The sequence below is a fragment of the Lissotriton helveticus genome, chromosome 11, assembly GCF_964261635.1.
Source record: "Lissotriton helveticus chromosome 11, aLisHel1.1, whole genome shotgun sequence".
NCBI lineage: Eukaryota > Metazoa > Chordata > Amphibia > Caudata > Salamandridae > Lissotriton > Lissotriton helveticus.
The window spans coordinates 554,964,411-554,983,344 of NC_136072.1; the positions used below are offsets into that span (position 1 = coordinate 554,964,411).

The window sequence follows — 18,934 nt, forward strand, 5'->3', positions numbered from 1 at the left end:
GCAAGACCTATTCCATTGCAAATACTTGTTTTAAATGTAAGCTTGAATTGGTGACTCAGAGTTTGTCAATAAATATACGTAGAGAATTTTTTTTAATGCTATAATGAAATTGCAGTGTGGCCGAAGAGGCATATGCAAGTCAAACAAGCATTAGAAATGCAATAGGTCTCGGATTTTTTTGAGTTAGAGCTAATGGAATTGTAAATGGCAATGTCTTTTAGCCATGTGTTATGGAGTCTATGCATGTGGTGTGTAGTGGAAATATGTGTGTTGGATTGGAATATTAGGAATGGTGGCATGCTGCACTTTAGATGAATATGTTTAAAAGTAAAGGGCACCATATTGCAATTGCTACAATAGTTAATTGTGGATGCGTTAACAATTGATGTGTGCACCGATGGGTGGTGGTGTGTGTGCCTGCAGAAATTGTGCACTGTTGGCTGCTGGTATGTGCGCCTAGTAAAAGCATGCACTGACGGCTGGTGTTGTGTGTGACTGGTGAAAGTGTGCAGTGACGGCTGGTGGTGTGTGTGTGTGTGTGTTTGGTGAAAGCATGCACTGACATTTGGTGTTGTGTGCGTGGTGAAAGCCTGCACTGACGCCTGGTGGTGTTTGTGCTTGATGAAAGTGTACATTGATGGTTGGTGGTGTTTGCGCCTGGTGAAAGCGTACACTGACGGCTGGTGGTGTGTGGTTGTGTGTGGTTGTGTGTGTAGTGGTGAGTGTGTGGTGGTGAGTCTGTGGGGGTGAGTGTGTGGTGGTGAGTGTGCGGTGGTGAGTGTGCGGTGGTGAGTGTGTGGTGGTGAGTTGTGATGAGCGTGTGCTGGTGACAGGCTGGTGTGCGTGTGGTGTGTGTGAGTCTGGTATGTGTGTGTGGTGTATGTGTGTGTGGTGTGTGTGGTGTGGTGTTTTGTGTGTGGTCTTATGTATGTATGTGTGTGGTGGACTTAGTTTGAGTTTTCGTCTCCTGCACACTCACACAGTGCCCCTACACACTCATACGCTGCTCTCCCTGCACACTCACACTGTTCACCCTGCATAGTCACACACTGCTCTCCCTGCACACTCACACTGTTCACCCTGCATAGTCACACACTGCTCACCCTGCACACTCGCACACTGCTCACCCTTAGCAGCACCATTCCAAGGATCTTATATAGTGATGTTGCAGTCAACGGAACCCCAATGACGGCCAAGAAAGTTCTTTCAGCACAAGAACGCACCACACAGACACAACCCTGGACACAATGGAAGGAACGACCATATGCAAACTGTAGCAAGTGCACACTAATGGTTTCTGATGAGATTAACAAAGTTGCAGGGTGTCAACAAACCAATGCCCAACTGTCAGCACAAAGGGAATACTTCAGCAGAATGTTGTGCACTTTTTAGAACCTGTATTTGAATACAGAATACAAACCCCACACAGGTTAAATGAATTCTTAATAAATAGAATCCTGTTCCGGTCACCAGGTTGCCGGGGCTGCTGAGGAAATCCGAAGAATAGTGATAGAAAACAACATCTGTAGACCATCAAGATAACCTGACCAAGCATGAGCCACCACCATCAGCCAACCCTGCCTTACATTAACGTTACCCGACGATAACCAACATCGCCAGACCATTGCGCAACACTGACTCTGATCACAGTCAGAACAGATACCGTTGCAAGATGGACCATCAGCTTTGTTAAAACACTGTGATCCATTCCAACCTCAACATTGGCCCGACCAATGAGAACACAATTGGAAGCATGCGTTGATTTTGTAATACTCATTGTGGCGTATATAATAGAATTCTCATTTTGGCGACTTTCTCTTCATTTATAAAGAGCACAATTCTATGCATAAGGAGCTTTTCAAAAAATCTGCGCAGATTTCTGTCAACATCGGTTGCGTTGGGGTTTACTCTGGTGGCAGGACTTTTGCAATCTATTCTCATCAATCACTATTGTATGCCAATCTTCTCCATATTTTTGTGTAGAATGTTTAAGGACTGCGCTGCCTTTCTGTAAATAGGTTTACGAATCCTGACCACGTTTTCCAAAAACTATTATAAAATAGAAAGCAAGCCTGGTATATTGCATTTCTAGCAGCGGCTAAAAATTCTGAAACGCTGTGAAAATATGAAGGTGCACTTGCGCAATATCTCAACAATATTACACGGCCCACAAAACTCTGTACAAGAATAAAGTGGACATTATAAAACATATGGTCAACTACAAATTGCTCTGCCTCAGCCTAAAAGCAGCCAGTACCAACATTATTGCGCACTTGAATGTACTGCATCATTACATATTCTTAAGCAGAATTGAATGTGCCGGGCTGATTTGAATCGCTCTCCGCAGCAGGCACATTAACCCATGGTACTATACCCCGAGCTCCAGAAGGGTGGTTGCAAGGAGAAATAAATGAAAACAAACGGCTGGTGCTCCCTGCGGGTCACTGTAATGCAGGCTAATGGCTGATACACTCTCTGCTGCAGCGGCAGCCAAGTGCTGCGAGCACGGCAGCCGCACCCGCTCCCGTGCACTGCCCCCACCCCCTCCCTCCCACATCTCAAGTAAAATACATCAATGTCTAAATTCTTTCTGACACTTCTCATCAGCTTAGTTTAAGGATTTCCTACTGATACAGGACTCGCCTGGTTTACGCTCCCCTCCCTCACCTCATCGCCGGTGCAGTCCACTGCTCTCCCAGGTCCAGCTCACAAGCAACGCCTCAAATCCTTTAAATGGCCTCTTCTGTTTCTTATTATTTGCCACTGTTGTCTTGCTCGTTTAAATTCATGCATGCATTTATTATGTCTGTATGTCAAGGTAACATAACAGTGGGTTAAGGCGTTTGCTCCAGAGAACTGTGCGCAACCTGTGGGAGGTGGGTGCAAGCACCAGAAGGGCCAACCCAGAATTTCATTTGCCTGAGGTCGATAAAATGAAAACCTAACGAGAGACCCATTTCCGAAGCATATTGCGTCGTAACTCAGTGTTCTGCTTACTGGCGTGACTATGACATCATTGCTTCTGGCAGCGCTGGGCCCATAGATGCATTAAAAGTAAGACGGGTTCTGGAGCCATCCTTTCTCTGATCTAGGAATGTATGTGTACAGAAGAGTACACACAGCACATCGGTGGTCCTGCAATACTGTAAACATGCAACGGGCCTATTTTATAAGACATGCCAAGCAGTGCCTTTTTAATCAACTACAACCTGGAGATTTACAGTGCACAAATCAAAACTACATATATGTGCAGCGTCTTACACTGAAACCCATTGTATTTGAAAGTTGACACAATGCATTATCTGCACCAAAGGCCCCCCTGTCATAATTCACACAACAGGAAAAAAAAGTAGTCGGAAATAGGATGGATCTCCCGAGGAAAATAAAAATACACTTTCGGTTTTGTTTACTACAAAGAAAACAAGCGGCACTTCAACCAATCGCGAAAGCGATCGAATTGTAAAAAAAGTAGGATGCACTATTAACAGCGTTTAAACAAGACAAAAATAGTGCAGTGCAGCCAGCGTGCGAGGAAAAGAAGGAAATGGCGCCCTTTGGAAATGAGACTCTTCAGGAAACACAAGAACTACAGTGTGGACGAGCATGTATGAGTCATCTTCTGTGAGCCTCGCCTGCTGCCTCTCGTCATTTAACATTGAACGCGCTCACCGCTGTGAACGCGTTCGCATCATCTGGCTTGCATTACACGGGCACTCTGACAGCTCGTAATTAAGATTAATCACTCTGCCTGCTCGTTCGCGCACACAAAATGCCACATCGGGCACGCGTAAATTACTTAAAGCCTATCACTTCAAGGCTACTACATACACAGCACAGGGAAGACGAATCACTGAACAGATGACAGAAAACGGTAAGGAATGTGTGGAATTTCTCTCTCCAAGGCCCTAGGAGATACTTCTTTTTTCTCCTTTAACATTAGTTCTCGAAACTCCTCCCAGTTTCACTGGGAAGGAGTCCGAGCCCTAAAAATGGGGTTAAGAAAAAGACTTCCTGTAGCAAAAAAAAAAGTATTTGGGGCTTTTTTTGCACTTGATTTTTTTTGTCCGACAGTGATAGTAGCTTTTGCTTTTTTGACCTCTCTCCAACAGGATTGTGTAGCAAGTACTGAAATGCAATAAGGTACTGTTAGGTGCACCATGACAATAGGTCTCGCCTTTGGGACCTTATTAGTATTTAGTTTTGCAGCACAATATCCCTGGTCAACAACATTAACTGTTGCTTGCCGAGTCGTTTTCTGGCTGCCGATATACGCTGAGTGTTATACATGGAGATGTTACTTTTGAGCCAAAGTCAAATGTGATGTAACACAACATACGTATAAAATCCCGCTGCCTACCTCATTTGCTCCCAACACTAATCTATCAATAGCACATTAGTTTGTGAATCTTAGAAAGAAAAAAACAAAATAATTTATAATTGTACACAAATAAAACTACTTGAATGTTAAAAAAACAACAACACATTGCAATCTACGTGGTACTTGTTTGTGTAATTAACGGCTGAAATGCCAGAAACCGGTCCTAGGAAGCTTGTTTCCGGTCCAGGGAAGGCATGGCTTGACAGTCGGGCTGGACTGTTCCTATGAGGCACAGGGTCAGACTGATTTGCACATGTCTGAACTGGGGTGGCAGAGTGGGCTAAAGAATGGTGATGGATTAAACCCAGATCTTTTTACTGGGTGTGAGTGTTTGATTGGTTCAGATGCTCCGTCCATCACCACCCCTTTTGTACCTGTTCGTGTAATTAGCCATTTTTTTAAAGCGGAAAGTAGCCAATGTAATCACATCGGCCCAACTCAACAATGCTCGTTTTGTCGACTTTAGAAGGATGAAGGGTGGAATCTGCCTTGCAGTGGTTGCTGCTGTGGCCTGTAGGCTAACTCCGGAAACCCGCGTGGGAGCGTTTAACTGAGCTTTCTTTCTTGCCTGTGTGGCAGTTTGCATTCCTATCAGTAACAATTACAATCCCTTACAATGTTAGTTACATTTAAACACTCACACTTAGAGTTGCAGGAGCACTGTTCATTTGATTCCAAATGTGACCATTTCTGTTCAATCATAAAGCAAACCCTCTTTTATTTTTAAGTCCTCTGCCCACGGTCCCAAGACGGGAAGGAGGAAGGGAAGTTGATCGGTGCTTTTTTTCCAGAGTTTTATACAGTGCGAACTTGAACCCGGTATCGGTTATCAGAGCGCTTTACATAGCACCAGTTGCGTTACATGAGGGCATATTCATCATTTTGTTAGGCATGGGGAGATTAAGTGCTTTGCACAGACTCATAGGATTTTCAGTGTAGAGCAAAATGTGGAAACCACAAAGTATGGTCAAGGCTTCTGCCATGACCCTGCTCTAGTACGCTACTGCCGGCTCGCTATCACTATAGGCTCTATGCCTCGTCTTTAAGGCTCTGCACGGACTAGGACCGATACCACTCCAAAACCTCTTTTTTTGGTACCAAGCTGCCAGACCTTTGAGATCCTCCTCGGCGTTCCTGGTGAGGATTCCCAGGATAAACAGAGTGAGGATGGGCGGCCGCGCTTTTAGCTTTGCGGCCGCCACGCTATGGAACACCCTACCTCTGACATTGAGGAGTAGACAAGATCTGTCCTCTTTCAAAAGGGATCTCAAGACCCACTTATTTCCAAGAGCAATCTAAGGCACTCACCCGATGGTTGGATTCGGTCTCAGCGCCAGGATACCCTTTGGGTGACAGTTGCGCTTAATAAGCATTAAATACATACAAATACATATCACAGATAGTCAAATGTTCTCACTGCCAACACATTAGCTGCAGAAATTGGGAATTTTGCTGAAACCTATAGATATTGCAGTTGTTAACTTCTTTTTGCTCTGGTTGTGCTGTGCAGTTGTTTTGGAGGCAGACGGACCATTGCACTCCAGAAATCTAGTATCCAAAGCTCCTCTCTATGAAAACGGAATTCTCAACATTGGAGCAGAGAGTATCTTTCAGCCAATCTAGGGATTGGCTGAAACTATGAAATGAGATTAACGATAATCAACTGTTTGGCTTTTCCCTATCAAGAAAATGACAAAGAAAAAGGCCATGCCTGGAGGTTTGGGCCAAAAGGGAAGATAAGCAGCCTTGAGTAAGTGCATATTCACAGAAGTGCAATTCTAGCTGACACAGAGCCCAGAGGTACTTCTGGAACTGAACCACGGAAAAGGAACACGTACTGAACACACATCTTTTCTGACAATGCATTGTTCTATGAATGCACGTAAACGCTGCCACCACCCCTCCACCCCCCCAAAAGGCAATGATGTGCTGAAATGTGCTACACTGTGGCAACAAATAAAAAAGGCACAACAATAAAAAGTTTTTTCTATGTAGGGAGCTGCTTTGATAAAGGTCAATAATGCAATAGAAATGTTCTGATGTATCATTGGGCGGCAGAAAAATCACAGCAACCATGGACAAGAAAGATATTATAGCAATGTGATAGCTTCAACAGTAGTTGCTGGAGTGGAAAATGTTCAAGAAGTAAAACAGAAATGACACGCAATAAAAGAAAGAGCTTACACAGACTGGGAAAAGGTGACATAAATTACCAGCAAACAACGATGCTCGGTGCTTGTTAAATTCAAAGCAGTCCTCGACGTGACATCAGCCTCAAGTCTCCTCAAAGCGGCCACAACTCTTAATAAGCATTTTCCTTCGGAATCACAATAGTCTTCAGGTCGGACACAAATTTGCCATCACAAAAACATATTCTGGGTCTGCTTAATGACACCTCGGTGCTCTCCTTGGCTTGACACCCTACACTGCTGCAGTTTAGCCTAAGGGGGTGGGAGTGCGTGCAAGGGAGTGAAGGTGGGTAGGATAGCAGTGCCACACATCGAAATGGGCGCGCTTTTGTTCCTGCCTCTGATAGTTATGCGCAAATACTTCGCCTTAATAGCCCCCTGCCAGGAAGTGTTAAACCTGCCAAATGACACAATTACAGGCTGCCTCACCCGCGAAATGCAGGCAGGGCGATGACTGATGCAAGGCCTCAGAGCTAAAGGGGAAGCGCTTGCATTTCTTTTGGCTTGCAAATGTTTCTTCGATTTTCGTGAAATTGCAATGCGTGGAAAACGGCAAAAAACAAAAAAACAACATAGGTGCACAATTTTATTTTATTATTGCAATTTACGAGACCAGAAGAGAAGGTGACCCTGCAACTCTCTCTCCCTGAGCATATAAGGAGCGAGAAAAACAGAGAGTGAACAGGCGGAGAAAACAGGGGAAGAGAAACGAAAGAGGACAATAAGGAAACACCAACAGAGCACACACAAGGAGAGAGGTAATAGTGTCTGGTGTGCATGTCAGCGGAAGAGGGACTGGATAGCAAAGCGTGAGAGGGAGAGAACGCGCGTCAGGAGAGAGAGGTTATAAAGCTGCAGGTGAGGAAATAGCTGAGCCAGAGGAGACGAGTGAGAGACCAGATATGACAAGCCCAGGAGTGGTGCAAGAAATTTAAGTGTGCCGCCTCTTTCCCAGGTGCCCACTCCTCTCGCCCACTCCTTTGTTAACAACATCAAAGCCCTGTTAAGTAAATGGTCTTTTTAAAGACCTGTGAAATACTCGGGTGCGGCTGGCCGCTGCAGTAAGACAGCAGAGCACAACACCTCCTCTCCCCCCAAGTGAGCCAGACAGGGGAGGGGGCCTGGTGTTGCTCTGTCCTGGGGCCATTCACACCATGGCTCCCCATGTGTGGACCGGCCCAGAAGCAGTGTTTTCGCCTGACACCTCCACGCCAGGCGCCAGTTTATTATGCGTTGGCTCCCTCCTGTGGCCAAAACCTGCAACAATGATGAAAATCAGTGACACTCGGTTTAAACCAGGTCAGCTGATTTTCATCCGGTAGGGTACTGTCGTTTAGAGTCGGTTTAAACCGAATTCCGAACAGCCTACACATAACCGATGGGTTCCACAAACCTCGTCGGAAAAACCCATCAACAACTCTGAGATCAAGGAAGCCAAACAGCACCCCGAGAGCGTTTTACCACAAACTAGAACAACGCCAGAGCAAGGGTCCACGCCGACGGTTCACCCACCCACCAAGGCACCCTCAACTTTAATTCCAAAAGGAGCAATAGGTGATACAACTACAAACGAGAACACATTAAAAGTGTTCAGCATTTTTAAATCCGCGGGACAAAAACCAGATTGTAAGGTACCACTTCAAGAGCCGGGAAAAAACATAAACATTAATCAAAGGAAGGATTCAAGCGAAAACAACTCACCTAGCAAAGCCCCAGGCATCAAAAGTCAAGCCAACTTAGATAATGCCGCAAAGATCAAGGGAATCAATTCACGAGACACACAGGGCGGAGAACCTCATGTACCATCAGCTCCAGTCTCCAACGGACAAGATTTTGCCAATAGCGTACAGATGGTAAACTCACACACATTAGAGCTAGAGGGGGACCAGGTAGGATCGGCCCCTCCACCTAATGAAGAGAGCAGACGACCAAAAATCCCAAACAGGTCCACGTCAAGCAACAAAATCGAGTTTACTCCACAATATTGTTCAAGAGGGTCCTACGACATCCTGAACAGAGGGGCCATTTTAAGACTTCTAGAAGAACTACCAGGTCTACGACACCTAAAATCGAGCGACCTCGAATTAATAGAGTTCAAACCAAACCCTCTTCAATCAGGCTCCGACTCGACGATTACAACGTGGACCAATTATACCATCACAGATCTAGTCCTGTCTCATAGGGAGGCTTTCGCCGCATGGGGCATTGAATTAAAAAAAGTGGAGCCCGCACGATATCCCAGCCCGCTGCGGAAACAAAACCCTAAAATAAGCCTCTTAAAAAACGCCAAAGGGCCAGATTTAAGAAGCAGTATCGAAGCGGAAGCGCAGCGACTAAGGCAAATCACAATCACTTTCGCTCACCAAGAGGCAGAAATGCCCGAAAGGCCCCAACACGCTACTCGGGCACAATCCCAGAGGAATGCAGCTTGAACTGACAGTAGACTAACGAAGGGGGATAAGCAGGGCTGCACGATCTGCTCATGGAACATCAATGGTTTAAATGCAAAGCTGGAGGAAGACGACTTTATTGAGTTTATAACCCAATTCAAAATACTTTTGTTTCAAGAAACATGGCAGATCAAAAACTCGCCTCTAGTGGGATACAAAGAATTCTTTGTTCCAGCCCAGAAGGATGGACGCTCCGGCAGGGTCAAAGGGGGCCTATCCATTTTCACACCGACAGAGTTTACCTGGACACCAACTAGCATCGACTTAGACTCTACATGGATGCAATGTATCAAAGTGGAAATTTCCCCAAACCTGGGTCTCTTGATCGTGAATCTCTACATGCACCCCGGCGGAAAACATAAAGGGAAAAGGATAAAACAACTAGTCACCACAATCAAGTCACTGAAATCAATCTATCCAAGTGAAAACATGATTATAACGGGAGATTTTAATCTGAACCTAATTTGTGGTCAGGAGGGAATCCTCCCCATTCACATCGAGCCACGGCAGGGCAACCAATGCAGACAAAATGCATTGGGAAGGAAATGCGCCTCAGAACTGGAAGCTCTTCATCTGTACACCCTAAATGGGAGAGGCCATCTGGACAGACCAGCCGCCCTAACGAGGGTCTCCAAGAACTCAGGCTCTACCTTAGATTATACCCTGGCTGACCCTGACCTATTTCATCATATTAGTGACTTCCAGATTCAGGAGCGCGGAGAAAGCGATCATTTTCCACAGACCCTTATCCTGAACATCCAACCTACAAAGTCGGTGAAGGCCGCGCCTCTGTCCTTGAACACAAAAATCTTTAACCTAAAACGGCTACACTGGAACGAAGGAAATCTGTCTATCCTAATGGCGTCATGCCACGCATTGCTCCAACTATCTGAAACATCGAGAGACACAGTTAAAACTTGGGAAAACTTCGTAATGGAGATCAACAAGAAACACCAATTTAACAATAGAGGACGCAAACCCACAAGAAAAAGAGGTGGGGAATGGTACACACCGAAACTGCGCCAGCTAAAAAGGCAATTAAACGCATTCCTAAGTGCCGAACGCAAAAAAGACCCTCGGCTATCACAATCTACGCTGAACACAATCGAATCTCTAAAAAGAGAACTAAAAAGAGAGATCAATCTGGCCAAGCGAATGCATAAGGAAAAATTTGCGTGCTCCATACTCCACGCAAGCAAATTGCAGAATTCAAAAGATTTTTGGGCAAAAATAAACTTTATGCTAAATGGCAAAAATCGCCAGTTTAACTCAGACATGACGGACCAGCTCTGGAGTAGTCACATTGACTTATTATATAATTCCCCGCACAATTCACTCACGGATAATAACGCCGAGCGTCCTGAGGAGCTTCCTCGCTACAGCCTGAGCACTAAGCTAGCTCCAAAAATCATTAGGAATTCACGGCCATCAAAGAATACGGGAGACATGGAATCATTCTCAATAAAGCAGGTCTCAAACACCATAAAAACATTGAGAGCAGATGGAGCACCCGGACCAAACGGGCTTCCCAATGCCTTATTTAGGAAAGACCCAACGTTTTGGGCCAGCCAACTAACACCTTTATTTGGTCACAGCCTAAAGACCGGGAACATTCCCGAATCATGGAGAGGCAGCATTCTTCACCCAATCTATAAATCCGGGTCCCGCGCAGACCCTAACAACTATAGGCTGATAGCCTTAATAGATGTGGAGGCCAAGATCTATGCTTCCAACTTGTTGGTGGAACTGGAATCCTGGGTGAGCAGCACAGGGATAATTCCTCGGACACAAACAGGCTTTCGGCCAGGACTGGGTACCTTGACCAACCTATCCGCTTTAACCCTCCTTGTTAACAAAGCAAGCCACAACTCCACCCCGCTGTACACTTGTTTTCTGGACCTAAAAGCGACCTTTGACAAAGTGCCTAGATCCAATCTTTGGGCCAAAATGAAAGCCTGGGGCGTGCCGCCAAAGTTGTTGGGAGCAATAATTGAGCTTTATTCAGACACTTGGGTTCAAGTGAAAAAAGGAGATGGTCGACGCCTGACAAAGAAATTCCACACAACCAACGGTTTAAAGCAAGGCTGTGTACTAGCCCCCAGCCTCTTCAACATCTACACCGCGGACCTAGAAAGTGACCTGCGTACCATTCAGGGGGATCCACCAAAATTGGACAACTCACCTATAATAAGTCTTCAATATGCAGACGACATTGTGCTCCTCCCAAAAACCCCCATCAGTCTACAACGCTTGATCTCCAAACTGTCGCAGTACCTCTCCAACGCACAACTAATTATAAACCTAAAAAAAACAAACATCCTATGCTTCTGCGGCTCAAGAAAGAAAAAACAAAAATTCGTCTGGAAGATACATTCTACCTCTCTAACCCAGGTAGTTCAATATAAATACCTGGGAATCCTATTGGACCACCGATTAAAGTTTAAACAGCACTTGGAACAGGGGAAATCCAAAGCCAAGCAGCTTCAATTTGCTTTTAAAGCTGTCCAAAAGCAATTAAACGGACATTCCACTGGCCACATTCTTAAGATTGCAGCCGCTAAATTTCTGCCATCACTAACATATGGTTCTGAATTATTGGCAACCCGGGACTTCGCAGTGTTAAATCTCGCCCAATCCAGGCTGTTCAAAAACCTTTTCTCAATCCCGCGTCATATCTCTCAAGCCCAAATTCGCTTGGAGTTTGGTCTTACTAACCAGCTCCCGGCAAGACAAGGAGCACTCGTCAAATATTATTGGCGCATGAGGGACGCAGCAGACGAATCCCTGGCGCACCTTTGCTGGTCAGAAGTTAAAAAACAGTCCGGGCTTCCGGGCTCAATATATAAGACCTTGAGGCAAGCTCTCAAAGCATTAAAACTGGAAGAATCCTTGCTTTTGCCCATGACTTATTCTGCTTTTAAGCTGATAACCAAGAAAGCAGTCAAACAAGCATCATTACTCATGGATAAAGCGGCAATGGCTGGCAAAAACCATGCCTGGATCGTTTTGCCGTCATATACCCACTTAAAACCTCAGGAATATTTGAAAGAATGCTTCAGGGACCACTACAAAAGGAAACTAAGCCTGTTAAGGCTGGGCTGCTTTTCGACCAAAGATCTCACTCCAAGATGGCTACGGCTGTGGGAAACTCCCGGCTGCCGCCTCTGTGGCAACGGCGCAGAGTCTTTACTGCACCTTATATGCATATGCCCGGCACTTCAGAATCTTAGAAAATGCTTCTTCAATCACTTCTAAGAGAAGCCCAGGTGAGAACTTGTAGGGCGGCGGTGATAAGATGCCTAAGTGGAACTTGTATAGAACTCTCATGTAAAACCATAACATTTTTGAATCTCGCTGCCATAGAGCTGGAAAACAGGGCAGCAATCAAAGAGGTCTCCGGACAATAGGCCAGGCTTTGGCCGGCCACGGACTCTTCCACTCTTTTCCCCTCCTCTCCAAACGGTCGCCTTTTTGTATTACGAGTTAACGTGCCCCCTGTGTGAACTCCTATTATTCTCCCATACCTTTTCACCTCTCCCCTTCTTATTACGAGTTAAAAATAATGTGTATCCAGAACGAACACACAAGATTCCTTTTATTCTTTTTCCTTTTAGACCTTTCCCCGCTAATTTTGCTTATTTTATGATATTAGTTTTTAAGTTGATTCAAAGTTGATTTTGTGTTGTTTTTATGATGAAAATGTTGCTTGCATGGTGGTAGTCCACCCTTTTATGATTTTTTTTAAATCAAATAAAGTATTATCTATCTGGCCGAGTCTAGGATGTTTGGGGCCCTGGGTAGAAATGGAATGTGTGAGCCCCCCTCTAAATAGCAGAGACATGATGCATTCAGGGCTGTTTGCATGTGAATAGATGTCACTGCTCCTGAAGCTGCAGCCCCTCCCTCTCAGTCACCTTCGAAGCACCTCTTAACAGGTCATCCAGGTCTGGAGGTGTGAGGGTTGCCATCCCGCTGTGCCTCTCCAATGCTGCTGAGTGTCTGAGGAGCTTTGGTACAGCATTGGAGTGAAGAAGGGAGGTGGGTGCAAGCTGTGCCGGCTTTAGCGTGGGGCAACAGGTGCCCTGTTAAAATGACGGACAAATGGCGTCCGTTAAAGAATCCTTCACGGACAACGGACAGACGGCCGAAATTACGGACTGTCCGTGAAATTTACGGACGGTTGGTCACCCTAGTTACTGGACTAACCAGGATATAATCAAGAAATAACACAGCACTAGATGCTCCAGAATTCTTCAAGAGCCCTCCCCTGAGACCCTCTGGCCTATACCCAAAGACAGAACCCTCATGTGGGGTGGGGGGGTGCTTTAAGGACCAATCAGTTCTTCTTGATCCACATCTGCCCAGTCACTGGTACAAGAATGTTCTTGCCTCCCTTAGCCTCGTCTGCAGCATAAAGATGAGAACATTACCCCCTGCTTCCTATTGGTTGCTTAGCTTTAGCCGCATCAGTAAGCCAATCAGAAATCACAGCATCACATTTGAAACTGCTTTGTTGTCTAGAGAAGAAACTGAACCATTGTTTCACTGATTCTTTTAATTAATTATTTGAACATTTTGCCCCATTTTGTTTTGGAACTGAGTGTTCTTGTTTCTGACATTTTATTCAGCTCTTCCGATTCATGGATTGTCCAGCTGAGCAGCTTGTTTGAGACACCAAGACTCTGATTTACTGTGCTTGTATGCAGCATCAAGTGTGGCTATGCAAAGCAAGCGGCACAAAACGTGGAAACAAGTACAGTGCTTACTGGCTGTGTTTAGTTGTATGCAAATCAAGTATAATGAATTCAAACAGATGTAAGCAAGCAAATGCAGCACAAAGACCTTTACGATTTCATGCTGAGCCAGACCTACTAAAGAAGCATTCCTTGTCTTTTTATGAAATCCTAGCACGAAATAAAACCAGGTGCAAGCAGTGGAAAAGCAGAATAACACATGAAATTTCCATGTGTAATATTTGTAAAATTGCACATGTGGTTTAACCTTGGACGGTTCAAAGAAACTAGTACCTTGAGTACAATTTCCTCACAAGACCCCTTTGTCTTGCCTTTGCGGTGTGGTGAAAAGCATAGTGTTGTCCTGAAACTCCATTTTATGTATAGCTTAGTCAATATGGCACTGCAAACGTTTCTGCAAATTTCTGTTTGTGCACATTTTAATTCAGCGCCCAACTTTTTGGTAAATCTGGGCCTGAAGCATTTTTTCTTTTTAAAGAGCTAAAACTCCAGAACTGGGAACCATTTGCAATTGCCTCTGCTGCGGAATCATATAAATCCTATAGTTGTTCACCCCCTTCGCTGTATTTACTTCCTAACTGCCTGACAGCATGAAACCAACTGATGTTCCCTGTTTGAGGGAGACTTTAGCAACTTATTTTCATTTGACATAATCTGTTTAGAAATTCCAACACATAGTCTTAACCTGATTTGGTTTGCATTAACTGTATAACCTTCCCTCTGTTCTTACTGTTTGGCCCCACCCACTCTACTAAGGGAGGCAAGTTATTTTAGTGATGTTAAAGTAGTCTTTCTGCTTTAACAGAACCCTTCCTCAGGCTATAAAATTGGTGGCCGACTTATTCTAATGCACTTGAAGAAAGATTTCTTCGTAGATTCCAAGAGGATTGCGCAGGAATGCCCGTGTGTTGTATCTCAAACACTTTTTCAGCAGAGGAAACTATTTTTAGAAAAATATAGTAATAGCTAAACTGTTTTCTTACTTCTTTTTTAAATACCCCATTCAGACCTCGAGATTCTACAAGCATAAAGTGCCATTTGAAGTGTTGGTATCCTTATTTTTAAAACACAGGTAAGTGGTTCGTCTCATGGAGTCCACAAAGCACTGTTCTCTTTATTAGTTCCTTTACTCCTTCCCTAAGCAAGGCGCTTTGAGAATTGTTCTTTTCCCTAAGGTTTTTACACTTGTAAATTATGACTTGGAAATCTTTTTGGATTACAACCATTGCCAGCTTGCTGCAGGCTCTCTTGGCTTCTAGGACTACTCGGTTAGTTGGGATGTCCTCGATGCAGATTCACGTAGTTGAGTCTTGCTGAAAGGGTCAGAGATTCCTCTTCTCCCAGATCACTAGAGCGCAGGTCTTCACAGCTGACTTTTTCTGAAGGCATAAACCTGGTTCTAGCCTTCTTGGAGGGGCACCAACCGCTTCAGAGTCTAAATGAGCACATGGAACTGGTCCTGGAGGACCGGCACTTATCACACTCAGGGATACCTGCAGGAGGCACTAGCCAATGGAAAGGTATGCCATCTTTAAAATCCCCAACTTAGACTAATTCGAGATGGGCACAGCTTCGTGAATTTTCTCCTAATAGGGGGAACGGCTCGAATTGATCAAAGAAATGTGTTTTACTAAGGCGACATTCCAAACTTCCTTAGGCTTTTCTCTGCAAATTGGAGGCCAGATGTTTTTTAAAAAAAGTGTAAGCTTATTTCTGCGATCTGGTAGAGAAGTAAAGCAGCAACATTGATTCTTGTTTAATACTTTATTATCCAGCAGAGCTTTCCTAAACTCTTGGAAATTGTCTACTAGGCGGTAGCAGTGGGAAGCCACCTGAAGGATATCCACTCTACATAGACAGCATGGAACTGCACCTCCATCTTCTACTCCATTCAGTGCGTCATCAGGAATAATACCTTCTGTGCAGTCTGAGTACACCCAGTCACGTTACATAAGAACACACCATGTGGCAGCCGCGGCCCGTGGAGGGAGTTCCGTGGGACAGAGAGGCGGGGCGGGGGAGGGGCAGGGTGGGGGGGTGCTAAAAACGGGAATATGGATAATTGGAGGTAAGTAAATAATGTAATAAATAAAATGAATTTCGTAGCGCGCCCTGCATCGCATTTTGCGATGCAGGGTGCGCTACGAAATTAGTTTACTTACCTCCAATTATCCATATTCCCGTTTTTAGCAACCCCCACCCTGCCCCTCCCCTGCCCCGCCTCTCTGCTCCATAGAACTCCCTCCACGGGCTGCGGCTGCCATGTGGCACACGCATGTCTCAGTTACATCAACTGCAACAAGCATTGGCTAAGGCAATAGGACTCGCTTATGCAAAATCTTTTGGTTTTATCTGTTTTTTTAGCCATGTTGCACAGCAGCGTACCATAAGCGAGACCTGTTGGCTTTGCCAATGCTTGTTTTTTCTGGTGGGCAGGGTAAGCAAGAACACTAGTGAAGGTGGAGACTGGACACAGAATGATGAGGAGATAATGAATTTTATATGAAAAGGTTTGTTAGACTCCCTGTTCAGGCCTGACCTCTCACTAAAATCTTGGCTGTCACCAACTATCAGCATCCCTAAAGCCTCATCGCGTTCAGTAGTTACCTTTTAATTTGCCAGGGAACACTTTGGGTACTCTTCCCATCCAGCAAAGCTTTGTGCTTTGCTGGCGAAAACAAACAATAACAGACAGAGCCACTCGAGAGGGCTCAGGCACATAGAATGTACTGGGTGAAAAATGCAGGGTCATCTAGAAAGTTGGATAAGTAAGCTGTCTGCTCAGTGTGAGAATGATCTTCTCCACAGTGTTTTATTGGTACACCTGGCCTTATACAAATTATAAAAATACATCTTCCTGGTACAGCCAGTTCTGTGGGTGGCTTGTTTTATTATTTTAAACGCTGGTGAAGTTAACTTGCTATCAGGGAACTGTGACAACAGTTAGACCCTCCTGTGACGATCGAATTGATGGGGGCAAAACAAGTATTTTCACTATATTCTAAAGCTTGTACCTCCAGCTTAACAGATTTGAGTACTGATGTCAGCCAGTGATCACCACTAAGTGCTCTGAAAAATGGTTTGTGAACTGCCAGATTTCTGTACCTTCATAGTGCATTTTAGTACTCACCCATTAGCAAACTTGGTAACAACTCATTAATTAGGTTTCTTACTAATTAGAGACCAAGGAATACTGCCACTTGTATAACTAGCATTCTCCCCTCTCTTCTCTGTGATAGCTCTTTATTTTTACTCTTCAAGTGGAGACGATGGAGGGTGTCTAATAAATATTTACCCAAATATGGATAACCAATGAGGCAAAAATAATTCAGTGGTGCATTGGCTTCCTGTCCTCAATATTCAGCGTCTCGTTCGTGCACACAAATATTTCACACAAAAAGCAGAGGCGCACAATGATTTGATAGTATTTTCCAAATGCAGATTGTGCAGTTTTCCAGACCTCTGAAATTTCATCCTTATCCCTGACAATCAAAACTTTGATTTTGTAAGAATGCAATTTAACAGAGCTACCTTCCATTCATTTGTAACAACCCTTGTGGCAAGATCTTACTGCCCTGTTCTAACCTAAGCTAGATCTGTTGTGTTTTCTGAATACGAATAAAATTGAAATCCAAATAAACAAATTAGAGCGGCCGGATGAAACCTGGGGACTCCAGAGTTTATGGCTTATGTATCGGACTTAAAAGAAGTTGAGGAAATCGGTAATGCTCATTCATGAATGTGCAAAACCTCTCAAGGACAGTGCTGCCCTCACGAGCGTAGCTAATCGATTGACCAAGTATCATGACATCGGCAGTAGCGAGAAGATGTTTGTTTCTCATAAATGTAATTTTATGTTGATGTATAAGAATTATTGAAGATTATGGTGGTTTGTAGTCATTCCGAAAGTGAATTGATGCATAGAGGAGGAAGCTGGGTACATAGATTTGAGTACTGGTTTTAGATTTTGCTGCTCAAGCAAAATGAACATGTGTCATTGTAATGATGAGGTTCCGTGTAGCACAAAGTACAGAAGGGAGTGGTGTTTGTAATATTAAGTTAACATTTTTGCATTCGAGTGACATTAACTTTAATTTTGAACCATTCTATTTGATGCCAATAATAAGTGAATCTTTTAATTAAGCTCTCTATAAATCGTGACTTAGCATTTCCCTCCATTACATGAGAGAAAGGTTCCAATTCACCGACAGACACTCACATGGACACATCCAAGTAGCCCTGTGCGAAACGACTCCAGAAGTGCTCCCCCCACTCCCATCGCGACAATAGACCATCACATTAGACGACTTACACTGTTGACGGAGAATCATGCACACCCGTGCTTGCCTGTGTTATCTCCAGTTTATTTTGATTTTGTACAAGATTCAGTTCCTGTTTTTACGGGATTTGGTTCTATAGTTATCACGTTGTATAAAAAAAGTATTGAATATTGACCCAGCCATAGATCCCATTGGGCCCCGCCCAGCGACCGCTTCTGCGGATTGCAATGGGTTGCCACATTACAGTACCCAGGACAGAGAATGCCTCATTTAGGCAATGAACGGGAGGCACACCACTGGGGACGGGGACATTGCAGCACGTTGGAAATGACCTGCCATACAGTGACACTCATAATACCCGGACCTCACTTGCCTTAACGCACCCTCTGTTTGGGATGGCACCTCTTGGCCGAGGTGTACCTGTTCTGGATTGCTAGAGGTGCACCTGTTTGATTGTAAAGGCTCTAAAATGCGCCTCTAGTGCCTGTTTACTGAATAAGGTGCCTTAACCTGATTGTTTGCCTTACAGGTTGCATGTGGCAGGGGTGATTCATACAGCAGAATGTTGTCATATATGGCTATCCGTACACAGCTGTACTTAATATATTTGCCGTTCTCCTTCCTCTTGTTGTGTTTAAGAGATGAATATTGGGAAAAAAGCAAAAAGTGTACCGCTTAATATGGTTGCTGTTTTCTTTGTTGTTCTCCTGTAACCTCATACACGAAATGCAAAGATAATCATAATAAAAATATTCAAACAAAAAATTGAGAGAAAGGTTCCAATTTGTTATAAAGAAGTAGATACCATGATACACCTTAGGCTAATCATTGAATATAGGAAACAGTTGATTGGATTTCTGAGGATGGTAGTAGGTAGGACTGA

The 18,934-nt window shown here is 44.4% G+C and overlaps 1 protein-coding gene across 2 annotated transcripts in view; it reads left to right on the plus strand.

Moving 5' to 3' along the window:
- The window catches only part of LETM2 (leucine zipper and EF-hand containing transmembrane protein 2), a 300,248-nt gene that overhangs the window by 194,363 nt on the left and 86,951 nt on the right, over positions 1-18,934 (plus strand). The gene's annotated exons all lie outside the window — the stretch shown is intronic.